Source organism: Apodemus sylvaticus, chromosome 4 (genome assembly GCF_947179515.1).
Source record: "Apodemus sylvaticus chromosome 4, mApoSyl1.1, whole genome shotgun sequence".
NCBI classification, from domain to species: Eukaryota; Metazoa; Chordata; class Mammalia; order Rodentia; family Muridae; genus Apodemus; species Apodemus sylvaticus.
This window is the reverse complement of record NC_067475.1, coordinates 149,314,175-149,328,660: the sequence shown is the minus strand read 5'-3', so window position 1 is coordinate 149,328,660 and position 14,486 is coordinate 149,314,175. Positions and strand designations below refer to the sequence as shown.

General features: G+C 40.9%; 1 pseudogene; it reads right to left on the bottom strand.

Moving 5' to 3' along the window:
* Window positions 1–4,097: 4,097 nt before the first annotated feature.
* On the bottom strand, window positions 4,098–13,444 carry LOC127683742 (uncharacterized; annotated as a pseudogene).
* Between the last annotated feature and the right edge of the window lie 1,042 nt (window positions 13,445–14,486).

Genomic DNA, 14,486 nt, shown 5'->3' with positions numbered 1-14,486 from the left:
CCTAGGTTAACAGAAAAAGACCAGAACCTGAAGTCTTCAAGGTCCAGGCTTACAGAAGATTAGATTGCATGGAGGCTAGAAGCTTCCAGGCCTAGGCCTAGGGATAGTTAGATAAAATGCTCTGGGCTCAGCCCAAGTCATGTATTCCTAAAGCTTGGGTCAAGCTCTTGTCTCATCCCTTCATCTGAGGGCGTGAAAGTGACAGTCACATCTACAAAAAAAGCACATGCTGTCACCTGAATGTGGCTTTATTCTTGTTCTGAGCACCTCTCTATCAACCCTTGTGCTTAAGAGCTATGCTAAAAAATGTCTTTAAATTTTTATTTTATGTGTGTGTTTTACCGGCTTGTACATCTGTGGACCACAGCTGTGCAGTGTCCATGGAAAAGCAGTGTGGGATGCCCCTGGAACTGCAGTTATAGACAGTGGTGGCTGCCATGTGGATGTCACAAATCAGGTCCTCAGGAAGAGCAGTCAGTGCCCTTAACCTCTAAGCCATCTCTCCAGCCCCTAAAATGTATATTTTAATAGCCCCCAACTCTGCTTCACAGTGGCTTGTTCTGAAATTCTCTTTTGAAGTGAATTCAATAATATGGCTTTGCCTGAGTCAAGGTCACTGAAAATAAAAACAAACAAACAAAAAAACCCAGCAGCAGCACAGAGCCTTGTCTACATCCAATTGCCTCTGATATTACCTCTTTGAACCAAATATAGAAGTTTTGAGATTGTCATTACAATCTTCTCTCAAATGATACTACAAGTAAATAATCCATTGTCTGAGTCCTCTCTGCTTTGAGTTACCATTGTATGGGATAACAAAGCCTTTTAAATTGTAACGTACATGCCAATTGACTGGAAATCCTATTAAAATGTAGATTTTCATTTATAAAAAGTAGCTGTCTTTTTAGGGTTTTATTGCTGTGAACAGATACCATGACAAAGCCAACTTTTATAAGGACAGCATTTAATTGGAGCTGGCTTGCAGGATCAGAGATTCAGTCCATTATTATCAAGCTGAAAGGATGGCCAGGCAGGCATGGTGCAGGAGGAGCTGAGAGTTCTACATCTTCATCTGAAGGCTGCTAGCAGAATACTGGCTTCCAGGCAGCTAGGATGAGGGTCTTAAAGCCCATACCATAGTGACACATCTACTCCAATAGGACCACACCTTGTAATAGTGCCACTCCCCGGGCAGAGCATAGACAAACCATCACATTCCACTCCCTGGCCCCCATAGGCTTGTTCAAACATAAGAGTCTATGGGGGAGGGGCACACCTAAACATAGCATAATGCAAAAAACATTTAGTCCAACTTCAAAAGTTCCCTTAGTCTATAGCAGGCTCAACAATGTTAAAAGTCTAAAGTTCAATTTCTCTTCTGAGATCCATCCAATCTCTTGAACTGTAACCCCCAAAGCGAGATAGGAAACCAGCTGGGAAGACTCCAAACTCTGCATATCAATGTCTGATGTTAAAGCAGTCTTCAGATCTCCAACCCCTTTTTCATCTTTACTGATTGCCATAAATTTCTTTCTCCTGGGCTGGTTCCACTCCCTGTTAGCTGCTTTCCTCAGCAGATATCCTATGGCTTTGGCATCTCAAACATCTTGGAGTCTCCAAGACAACTTCAATGTGAAGGCATCTTGTTTCAATATCTGAGGTCCACACATGATCTTCTGGGCTCCTGCAAAGGGCTGGCGTCACTTCTCCAGCTCTGCCCTCTGTAGCCCTCAAGCTCAGGTTGGTCTACGCCACTGCTGCTGCTGTTCTTGGTGATCATCCCATGGTACTGGCATCTCCAATGAGCTGAAGTCTTCTGCTGCAACTAGGCTTCACCAATAGCCTCTCACGGGCTCTCTTCATGGTACCCAGCCTCAACTCCTTTGCATGACCCCTTCAGTCCTGGGCTGTCAACTACAACTGAGGCTGCATCTCCACCTGGCCCTCCCTTGCTTCTCACAGTGCCAAGCCACAGCTGCAACTCATGACTCCTTTATGCCTTCAAAACCAGTATCACCTGCGTGACTCTTAAACATTAGCAAGTCCAGCTGCAGCATGAGGTACAATCTTGGCCATCTGTGGAACACAGCTTCTTTGTGGTCTCAAAAAACACTTTCCACAAGATTTTGCTTCAGTGATCCTAGTCTCTTCTTAATCACCACTAATTTATTAGCTCCAGCTAACTAGAATCCAATTTCTTAGTAGTCCCTTCTATTCTGGACTCTAAAGCCAGAGCTTGGCTGTCCTGGAACTTGCTCTGTAGACTGACTTTGAACTCGGAGATCTGCATGCTTATCTCCTAAGCACTGGAATAAAAAAATGTGGTCCACCAAGCCTGGAAAAGTTTTTCTTTATCTACAACTTGCTCTGTGCTTGAACTCAGAGATCTGCTTGTCTTTGCCTCCTGGGATTATACTTGTACTACAAAGCCTGGACCTAAACTTAGCTGGGTAGGATCTTGCCCCCAAATCCCACTCCCTTAATTTGTTTTCTCCTTGAACACAGGATTCAGCTCCATTTCTCTTTCTGGTTCCCCTTTAATACTAGAACCATATATTTTATATTTTTCCTTTCTCAGCTTGCTACGTTTGTTTAAAATGTTCTCCAGGAGACTTAACCAGGGAACAAAGTCTATGATGGGCATTTCTGAGACTTCCTTTGTTAATGCAATTAATCTGAGTCTCTTAGCCTCAGGCAGACTCTTCAGCTGAGGGCAAAAAGTATCCTCATTCTTCAACAAAATACCACAAAAACAATCTCTAGGCTACATATTGAATTTCTCCATTAAAACCTCTTGGGCTAGGTCCAGTTCAAATCATTCTCAGTAACAAAGTCTTCCATATTCCTACTAGGATAGCCCATTAAGTGTGATTTAAAGCATTCCACTGCTTTCCAAATCCAAAGTCCCCAAATTCACATTCTTCCAAACAAAAGCATGGTCAGGCCTATCTCAGCAATACTCCACTCCTTGGTACCAACTTCTGTCTTAGTTAGGGTTTTTCTGCTGAGAACAGACACCATAAGGAAGGCAACATTTATAAAGACAACATTTAATTGGGGCTGGCTTATAGGATCAGAGATTCAGTCCATTATCATCAAGGTGGGAGCAAGGCAACATCCAGGCAGGCATGGTGCAGGAGGAGCCGAGAGTTCTGCATCTTCATCTGAAGGTTGCTAGCAGAATACCGGCTTCCAGGCAGCTAGGATGAAAGGTCTGAAAGCCCACACTACAGTGACACACCCACTCCAACAAGGTCACACCTACTCCGCCTCCTTTACATGATGCATTTCACAGCCAGCTAAAAACCGTTGTTGTCCATCAGCTTTGGTCAAATGGGGTACATGGGAGGAGAGCTGGGGATGGATGGGATGATGGCGAGAAAGGAATGAAGCCAAGACAAGTGTTCTGATCAAGACCCAATGGTTAATGCTTAACTCTGAATTTAAAGGACTATTTTACAAGCCTAAGGGGATAAATAGTCATGATTATTCTGACTCACACATATGACAATTTGTGAAAAAATAAAAGAAACTATGCTGGTTGGTTTCTTTCTGCATCTCTGGATGAGCTGACAAGTGATAGGAAAGAACGCCATCGTAAAATGAACCGACTGCAAGCTTGGAAGGTGAAGGGTGCCGATGAACTTAGTGATGAAACTGACCTGTTCCAGATGTGCACAAGTGAGCTGAAGCTTCCTAAGTGACTCCTAGAATAGAATCTCTTCTCCAACAGCCACAGGGTTCAAGCTGGAGGAAACCAATCCATTATACGGTTGGCTCAATTACAGTGAAAATTCAAGTCCCGTGCTTGGAGGGCCTTGGCAGTTTTTGTCAGGATAGTAATTGGTAAAGAGTAGAGTCTTGTCGCTTTGGGTGGAGATATGTGGAAGGACCCTATTGAAACAGAGAACTTTGAACTGTCAGGTTCTTAAGGGGTGATCCTATCTGAGGAAGTACCTCACTAAGATGTACTCACCCAACTACCCTCTGAAATAGTGCCTTTTCCGCCTATGACTGAGGAAAAATAATATTTCATTGTCTGCTACACCAACAGTGACCTTTGAAAGAAATGACAGGCAAGACAATACTGATGTCCCTTAGGACATCCCAATTATTGTCTCTAGACCTATAACCAGACTTAAGGCACAATCTACTCCAGTAAGAACAAAGCATTGCCCTTTCCATGGAGGAAGTGGGATAGTGTAATCAACCTAGCCCCAGGTTGCTGGCTAGTACCCCTGGTTTGGTGCCATATCTGGGGCTTGGCATTGGTCTCTATTGATGGTAGATCTGGTAATCAGGAGCAGATGTAGCCAGGCAAGCCTTGGTGAGTGGAAATACATGTCGTCAGGCCCAAGCATAACCCCATCTCTGCCACCATGTCCACTATGTTCCTGGACCTACTGGTCGATGATAGGAAAGGTTGGGGAAAGAAGCTGACTGTCCAAAGAGTAGGTTATCCTACACACTTAATTTTTTTAACTCTTCCTCAGCTGAAATCACCTTTTGATGAACATTTACATGGGATACAAGTATCTTCACATCCTTTGCCCACTTGGAAAGATTTCGTCCCCAGATGTTTTTCTCATCAATTTTTAAATCATGCTTTTCCAAGTCCTTGGCCATGCAGCCAGTCTGTTGGCTACAGACCATAAAACAGTAAACGATCCCATATCTGGACATTTTTCTTTTCAAACAAAATATATGAACATGTGCTCTGCCCACTGTGAAGATTTATCTTCACTGGTCACTTTCAGGATTGTCTCAGAAATGGCTTGTAATGCTGTAGCTGTTGACTTCTAGGTGATACCACAGTTTGCACTATGGCCCAATAATAGCCCAAGAGCTGTAGTTTAAAGGGACAATAGTTGTCTTTAGATGATGGTGGAACCTTGCTCAAAAATCCCAAGTCTCTTCTGTGATTCACTTATAGGGGTTTGCCAAAAGCTTCAAGGAGCATTCCAATCTATTACTTAAACCTGCATGCAGCCAACCATTGGACTGAGCCCAAGGACCCCTATGGAAGTCAGGGGAAGTACTTGAAGGAGCTGAAGGAGGTTGCAACCCCATAGGGAAGAACAACAATATCAAATAAATTGACCCTCCCCACAACAAGAGCTCCCAGGGACTAATCCATCAAACAAAGAGTACACATGGAGGGACCCATGGCTCCAGCTGCATATGTAGCAGAGGATTGCTTTATCTGGCATCAATAGGAGGGGAGGCCTTTGGTCCTGTGGAGGTTCGATGCCCCAGCATAGGGGGATGCTAGAGGGGTGGAAAGAGTAGATGAATGGGAGAGCAGCCTTATGGAGGCAGGAGGAGGGGGCATGGGATAGAGGATTTGCAGAGGGGAAATCGGGAAGGGGAACAATATTTGAAATGTAAATAAATAAAATAACCAATAGAAAAAAAAAACTCAGGTAACATTGGCTGCTGAATCATATGGATCAAATGGTAGAAGTTTCATTGCACAGCCTCGACCTGTGGAAGAGCCTTCTCCTGTTCCAGGCCCCACACAAAGCTAGCAGCTTTCCAACTCACTTAGTATGTGGACCTGAGTAACACACCCAAGTGAGGAATGTGCTGCTTCAAGAATTCAAATACACCCACCAAACATTGTGCTTCTTTTTTGGTAATGGGAGGGGTCAGGTACAATAACTTGTCCTTCACTTAGAAAGGAATATCTTTGCTTGCTCCACAGCCGTGGACTCCTAAGAATTTCACTGAGTTAGAAGGCCCTGGAATTTTGGTTGGATTTGTTTCCCATTCTCTGGTGTGCATACATGTTACCAGTGAGTCCAAAGTAGTTTCTACCTCCTGCTTACTTGGTCCAATCAGTTTAATATTAATATAATACATGAGTGTGACATTCTGTGGAAAAGACAGACTGTCGATATCCATTCTAATTAAATTATGACACAGGGCTGGAGAGTTAACTCATTGTAAAACTGCTGGCCTTACCAACTAAATGCAAATTGCTTCTGGGTATCCTTCTGGACAGGGACTGAGAAAAGGGCAATCGCTAGATGAAATAGTGTACCAGGAGATTTGTTAATCTGCTCAGGAAAGGATGCTACATCTGGTAAGGCCCCTGCACTCAGAGTAACTACCTGAGTGAATTTTCAAGAGCCAACTGTCATTGTCCACGATCCATCTGTCACTGCATTGGCCACCAGACAGGGGAGTTAAAGGGAGATATGGTGGGAACCACTACCTCTGCGTCTTTCAAGTGCGTGAAAGTGGTGCTATTTTGTGCAATTCCTCCAGGGATGTAATATTAAGTTTGGTTCACTATTTTCCTTGACTGAGATGACAGTAAAGGATTCCATTTAGCCTTTCTAACCACAATGGCACTTACTCCACGATCAAGGAACCAATGTGAGAATTCTGCCAATTTCTACATATATCTATCTCAATTACAGATCCTGGGACTGGGGAAATAAACATGGAATGAATTTGGGGAGTCAGTGGATCTACTGTAAGTTGTACTTCAGTCACTCTAGCATTGAAAAACTCCATTAATCACCTGGCCTCCATAGGCCCCTGCTTTAGCTGGAGGATCACAATGGTTCTTGGGATCTCCCAGAATCAGTAACAGTTTAGAGCCAGTATCCAATAGACCCTGGAAAGTCAGAGTGTTTTCTTTCCCCTCAATTGTACAAGAGTACAATTACTCTTGTAAAAGGTTGTAGGTCCCTTTGAGGAAGGATTAGAGAAAGTCTAATAGTAAAACTTTCAGGTTTTTTTTAAATATTTATTTATCATATTATATGTAAGTAAGTACACTGTAGCTGTCTTCTGACACCAGAAAAGGGAGTCAGATCTCTTTGCGGATGGTTGTGAGCCACCATATGGGTTCTGGGATTTGAACTCATGACCTTTGGAAGAGCAGTCAGTGCTCTTACCCGCTGAGCCATCTCCTATCTATTGCTTCATCCAAGGGGTTCTGAATCTGCAAACTGGCCCAAGCCTGAAAACTGATTCACAGGCTTAAATTCCCTTTTGCCACAATCCAATGTAGCCTTTCAAAAAATTCAAATTAAAAAAACATTGTTTGAAAAGTTTTCTACTTGTACAAGTCAAGCAAAAATTTAGTAGGTTTCTTATCTATTTCATGCCTGGGAACACACTGATTGATTGATTGATTGATTGACTGATTGATTAGCCAGAACCAAACATCCCTGTGAGTCACCTTTTCTTTGATGACCCAGTGTTGTCTTCTGGACCATGTCTCCTCAAGGCTCAATTAAACCCGTTGCATTTAATTCATTGAGCAGCAGCATCTCCAACCCTAAGGTCTGGTTCGAGAAAAAGGGTGACAATGAAATCCTTCGTTGTGCTGGTGTCCTTCTCACCATTTTATATCTTATAGGATTCCTGAAGGGCATGTCTTCTGGGTCTTCCCATTGTGGAGAATTACGTTTTACACTAAGTACCTACTCTACCTTTGCAATTTCCCTGAGCCTTTTGAAAGGAAAAATGGCCAGATATGGGATTGTTCATTGATTTATGGTCTGTAGCCAATAGACTGGCTGCATGGCCAAGGACTTGGAAAAGCATGGTTTAGAAATTGATGAGAAAAACATCTGGGGAAGAAATATATGATGAGATCTCTCCAAGTGGGCAAAGGATGTGAAGATTCTTGTATCTCATGTAAATGTTCATCAAAAGGTGATTTCAGCTGAGGAAGAGTTAAAAAATTAAGTGTGTAGGATAACCTACTCTTTGGACAGTCAGCTTCTTTCCCCAACCTTTCCTATCATTGCCCAGTAGGCCCAGGAACATAGTGGTCATGGTGGAAGACATGGGGTTATGCTTGGGCCTGACGACATGGATTTCCACTCACCAAGACTTACCTGACTATATCTCCTCCTGTTTGCCATATCTACCACCAGCAGAGACCAATGCCAAGCCCCAGATATGGCACCAAACCAGGGGTACTAGCCAGCAACCTGGGGCTAGGTTGATTACAGTATCCCACTTCGTCCATGGAAAGGACAATACTTTGTTCTTACTGGAGTAGATACTTATTCTGGTACAGATTTGTCTTTCAGAATGTAATGTTTCTGCTAAATCCACCACCTGTGGACTTACAGGATGCTTTATACACCATCATAGTATTTCACATAGTATTACTTCTGACCAAGGAACTCATGTCACAACCATAGAAGTCTGACAGTGGGCCTACAATCATTGAGTCCATTGGTCTTCTCATGATTTCCACCATCCTGAAGGAGCTAGCCTGATAGAAAGATGGAATAGCTCATTGAAGACATATTTTTTTCCAGAATCAATTAGATAGCAGCAGCCTAGCGTGCTGGGCCAGTGTTCTCCAGAAAGTTGTATGTGTTTAAATCAGTATCTAATATACAGTACAGTTTCTTTCGTAGGCAGGTTCCATGGGCCCAGAAATCAAGGGGTAGAAAAGTTCCACTCACCATTACCCCTTGTGACCCTCTAGAAAATTTTTGCCTCCTGTTCCAACAGCATTAGGTTCTGCTGGCCCATAAGTTTGGGTTCCAGAGTAGTGGGTGCTCTTGTCAGGAGCCACAACAAACATTCTATTGAAATGGAAGCCCAGACTTTCTCCAGGCCACTTTGGGTTTCTGATGCCCTTAAACCAATAGGCTAACAAAAGAAAACAGTGTTGAGAGGAGTGATTGATCCAGATCACCATAGGCAAACTAGATTGCTTCTCTGGAAATAAGAAAGTCTATGCCTAGAGTACTGGAGCTCCTTTAGGGTGTCTCTTTGTGCTACCATGGCCTGTGATTAAGTTCAATGGGAAAGTATAAGATCCTAATCCAGGCAAGATGATAAAAGGCACAGACACAGTTAAGAGAATATCAACGATTATCATATGTAACTTCGATATAAAAAAAAGAATGTCCCTCAAAACAGTTGTCACACCTTTTCCAAATTTACAATGTATATTTAGATGTTTGAGGGGTAGTTGTATCATATTAGGTATATTTATAATCTGATTAAATGTGTAATTCATTTGGATTGTGTCTAGAATATTTATATTATGTTTAGACATTATTATGACCTCATGCCTTAGATTTATTACTGCTGTGATGAAACAACATGACCAAAATCAACTTGGAGAAAAAAGAATTAATTTGAATTATATTCCTATAAATTATACTGTTCCATAATTATACTGTTCATTATTAAGGAATTCAGGACAGGAACTCAAACAGGACAGGAATCTGGAGGCAGGACATGATGTAAAGGACATGGAGGAGTGCTGCTCACTGGCTTGCTCCTCATGGCTTGACTCATGAACCCTGAGTAATAATACACTAATTGTCTTTTGTTTAAAATAATATTGAGATCAGCTTATATCTCTATGAGCACACAGAGAATGGTGAAAAGCTAACCAGAAACAGAAGAGAGAGCAACCTATTGGCTCAGATGGTTCCCATTGTGATCCCTGATATAATCATATCATATCTGTCCAGATACAGCAAAAAAACTAGTTAACCATTTTTAATTTTTACATAATTGATATTATACAAATTAAATATCTATAATTGAGACTTATAATAAGTTGTGTCATTCTAATGAAAAGTTTGAGAAGTAATATCCTTGAAATTTCAAGCTATCACATTCTCCAGTCAAGAACTGGAGTTTCTGGTGGCCTGGATTGATTATATTCCCTGTTCAAATATCATATACCTGTTTACATACCATTAAATCTATCCATTTAGACTGAGTTCAGTTTAAAGTGTGAAGCTAAGTAGTTTTGCATAGTTATAAAATTATTACCACAATCTAAGTTTAGAATACTCCATATCCCCTGAGAGAAGCCTCTACTCATTAGGAGCTACTTTTCATCCCTGACCCCATCCCTGGGCTATTATTAATCTAATTTTTTCATGTGTTTGTCTATTGGAGTTACCTATAAGTAGTATTTATGACTGGTTACTTTCTCTTGACAGATATTTTCAAGGATATTCCATGTCTGGAACAATTTCTACATTACAAAAATATTTTAAAAAGTCTTTTTATCAGATAGAAGATTTCCAAATCCTGTCTTCCATAATATATATTGTCCAGTACCATGGCATTATTGGTGGTATGTTTGCAGCCAGTATGAAAGTTACATTTTGACATAGTTCAATCTGTTTTCTTTTCTTTTGCTTAGGCCTTTGATGCCATATCTCAGAAGCGTTTGCCTAACCAAAGGTCATAGAGATTTGCCATAGGTTTTCCCCTAAGAGCTGTGGCTTCAGATTTCAAATTTAGGTCAATTGTACAATCTGAGTTTCTATTATGTTTTGGAATTGCAGGAAATAAGGGGTCTGGTTTGCTTCTCTTGTATATGGATATAGATCATCCTACCACTGTTTATTAACAAGACTATTCTATCCCTATTGAATTGTCTTTGTACCTTTAGCAAAATTTAGCTCACTAAAGACAACTATGCACATTCTAACAACAGTCCATATTATCTTAATTTCTCTAGCCTTGTATAGGTTGAGAAACCTTTACCAGTAGTGTTTTAAAGCAAGAAGTGTTTTGAATTTGAGATTTATGTTTCAGGTTTTGACATCTGTGCTTATGCATACTGAGATAATGGCTTACTGTTATTTTTCAAAATGTCTGAAGAAGAAACTTAAGGGAAGAAGAATTCTCTTTGGCTCTTTGGAAGACCTGCTTCCTCCAGCTAGACTCTGGCTCCCCAAACAAGGTCACCAGCTGGGGAACGAGGACCAAACACATGAGCCTATTGAAGACATTTTATGTATAGGCCATTACACATGGGGCTAGACTCAAATTATAAACTCAGAATTCATTAATGTGCCATGTACTCCTTATATGCATAGATGGAAGAAAGGTAATTTTATATAATATTTTAAAGAACATTTACATGTAAAAATTTGTACGAGATTGAACCATTTGTGATTGAACCATCACATTTGTGACTGAACCATCACAAGTGACATTCAGCCACACATGTGGACAAAATGTGATTTTCACTGTCATTTCTCATTCTGAATGTATGTGCTATTGAGGATTAATCCTGTTCAGATACCAGTTCACACATGAATATTTGACTACGACATTTTCCTTGTAAGCTGAAAAAAAAAGTGTATCCCAGTTAACTAAATCCCACAGGAGCATCTGCATCTGACCTTTCCCTGCAGCACAGTTTTAATCACATCTTTCTACCTCCATCTGTAATGCTATGTTTACACAGCATTTTTAATTAAATCACCTTAGATGATGAAGTTTGCTGTGAGATTGGGTCTCATAGTAACATCAGAAGCTATATTCGTAAAATATCTCACATGGCCACCTAAACATGAGTTGAAGAAGGAGGACAGAAACAAACATGACAAACTGGACAGGGAAAAACCCAGAAGACCCCAACCCTACACAAAGCACAATAAGCAACAGCTTAAATCTGGAACTAGGAGAGATTGTCCTCCCTAGGAAAGAGCATACCAACTGGTTGTTCCATGCCAAACAATCAGTTCTGAACACACACATACAAGTAACATGGTATGAACTCAACAGGTTATATTCATGAGTGTATATGCATATATAAGTATGTGTATGTGTGCAAAACAATTGAAAAAAGAGGCCATTAATTTGAAAAAGAGTGTGGAAGGGGTAAATGGGGAGGCTTAGAGAAGAAAAGGAAAGGGAGAAATGTTGTAATTATAATCTCAAAATCAGAACAAACCAAACCAACAACAACAACAACAATGAAAACTCTTTAGAAGTAGAGAAAAAATGGTTGCGGGATCTAGAAGTAGGTGTTCGAAGAGGCCACCTCCTGTAGCCAGGCTGGAACTCCAGTGGAGCAATAGGGATACCAACCCACTCACCAAATTTTCCACCCAAAAGTTATCCTGTCTATAAGAAATGCAGCCACAGGGGATGGGGCAGAGACTGAGCAAATGACCACTGAATAACTAGCACAACTTGAGACCCATCCACAGGCAAGCACCAATCCCTGACACTATTAATGATACTCTCTTATGCTTGCAGATGGCTGTCCTCTGAGAGGTGCCAACCAGCAGCTGACTCAGACAGATGCAGACACCCACAGCCAAACAGTGCTTGGAGCTTGGGGACTCTTATGAAGAATAGGAGAAAGGATTGAGGGCCCTGAAGGGGATATCAACTCCAAAGGAAGACCCACAGAGCCAACTAACCTTGACCCGTGGGGCTCCCAGAGACTGAACCACCACCCAGGGATCTACACAGGTCAGGCCTAGGTCTCTCCACTCATATGTAGCAGATGTGCAGCTTGGTCTTCATGTGGGGCCCAAACATCTGGAGAGGGGTTTGTCCCTAAAGCTGTTGTCTGTCTGTTGGGTATGTTCTAGCTGGGCTGCCTTGTCTGGCCTCAGTGGGAGAGGATGAACCTAGCCTTGCAGAAATTTGAAGTGTTGGGCAGGGGGTGGGGGAGGGGCAGAGGTATCTGCTCAGAAGAGGATTGTGGGAGGGGGGGCTGGTAGGGGGCAGTAAGCAGGATACAAAGTGAATAAGTAAAAAAAAATTGAAATTATAAGAAGAAAATGAAGTGGGTTCTCAGATGAGAAAGGCTTTCTGCTAGATGAGACTTTAAAAGATTTCAGGGAACTTTGTGGATAAAGCGTCTGTTAGCCAAGCCTGATGAAGTGAGTTTCATCCCCAGGACACACATGGTTGAAGGAAAGAACTGATTCCTGCAAACTGTCCTGTGACACTTGTGCTGAGTGTGCAGTTTCTGTACTCCTTCTCTCTCTCTCTCTCTCTCTCTCTCTCTCTCTCTCTCTCTCTCTCTGTCTCTCACACACACACGTCTATAAACATATATATATATATATATATATATATATATATATATATATATATATATATGATTTATATTTTTTAAGACTGATTTGTTCATTTCATAAAGTCCATCTATTTTTTTAAGACAGCGTACCTCATTTTTGTAATAATGGCAATTCCTTCTATATTTTTCTTGATACCCATTTTTTTTTAATTGTCAACAACTTAATCTACTAGAAGCCATGACATAGAAATAAACATAACATGATGGTTAATGACTTAACTTTGTGAAATGGTAAAGTTTCTGAGAGTGGTTTAGCCAGGGAGGAGCAACCCTATCAGGCTAGATTAGAAACCACGGAGCTTGTGGACACTGGTTGACTTAGCTGCCCCATTGGAGTGGATAAAGTCAGTTGCTCTGGGAAGAGGTACCTGGCCTGAACAGAGAATGGCCTACTTTTAAATAGCTAATCGTGCTTTCTGCACTGTGTAGGTAGAGGCCTTAAAGAAGTCATCACCTCATGCTGCAGGCATTTTTAACATCTTGGCTAAAACTTTTTCCAAGCTCACACTTGAATGTCATTATCCACCCACGGGTTCACTACCATCTCCCAACCGTAGCATTTGTTATTAGCTCACAAACCTAAACATAAATGCTTTACCTCATGTTTAGCCTCCATAAGTGTAAATCACATCACTGTAAATGTCGGTACTGAGTAATGTACATTGGATCCAGAATTCTAATTTCCATGTTGTCAAATGAATGAACCAGGAATTTCCAGCAAGCTCAGTTATTGCAGTACTGTGAAGATTCAAGTTTAATTAAGTTAATCAAATTTCTCTTATTTTTTAGAGAAACATCTTGCAGCAGATATATCAAATTATTCTGAAAATGCTAGAGTTTTAGAGGCTTTTTTTTTTTTTGCTGTTCAAAAGGAGCAGTTGCACAAATGGACCACTAGATTTAGTTTTTTAATGGAGCACACACTCTATACATATGATTATAATGTATAATTGCAATACCCGTTCATCTCACAAATTTTTAAGTAACGTTCAATTTTAGAAGTTTATCTTTACAAAACTTCAAATAACTAGCCACATAAAATAAATAAGTATAGCATTTTAAAAAGTCATGTACACCAAATACATTTACAGGGCTGGTTTGAGTACACCTGCAGAACTTGCCTGATTCCTATTACGCATAACAGTATGATTTAAACATGGATATAAAATGTTTTAGTTTGATAGAGCAGACAGGGACTAGGTAACCTTACCAGGATGAGTTTTTCTAGTTCCATCCATTTTCCTTCAAATTTCATGATATCATTTTTTTTTAAGATTTATTTATTTATTTTCTATGCGTACCCTGTAGCTGTCTTCAGACACACCAGGAGAGCATCCGATCCCATTACAGATGGTTGTGAGCCACCATATGGTTGCTGGGAATTGAACTTGGACCTCTGGAAGAGCAGTCAGTGCTCTTAACCACTAAACCATCTCTGTACCCCCCCCCATGATATCATTGTTTTGTTAAAATTTTTACTGTTTATTTAGGAATTTTATATCATGCACCTTCAGCAGTCCCCACTTCACAGTACTCCCAGATCCATTCCCTGACCCTTGGAACATCCTTCCCCTGGAAAAAAAGAAAAGAAAAACTAAAAAAATCCAAACAACAGCAACAAACAAGTTCAATGTGTGTTTCCCAT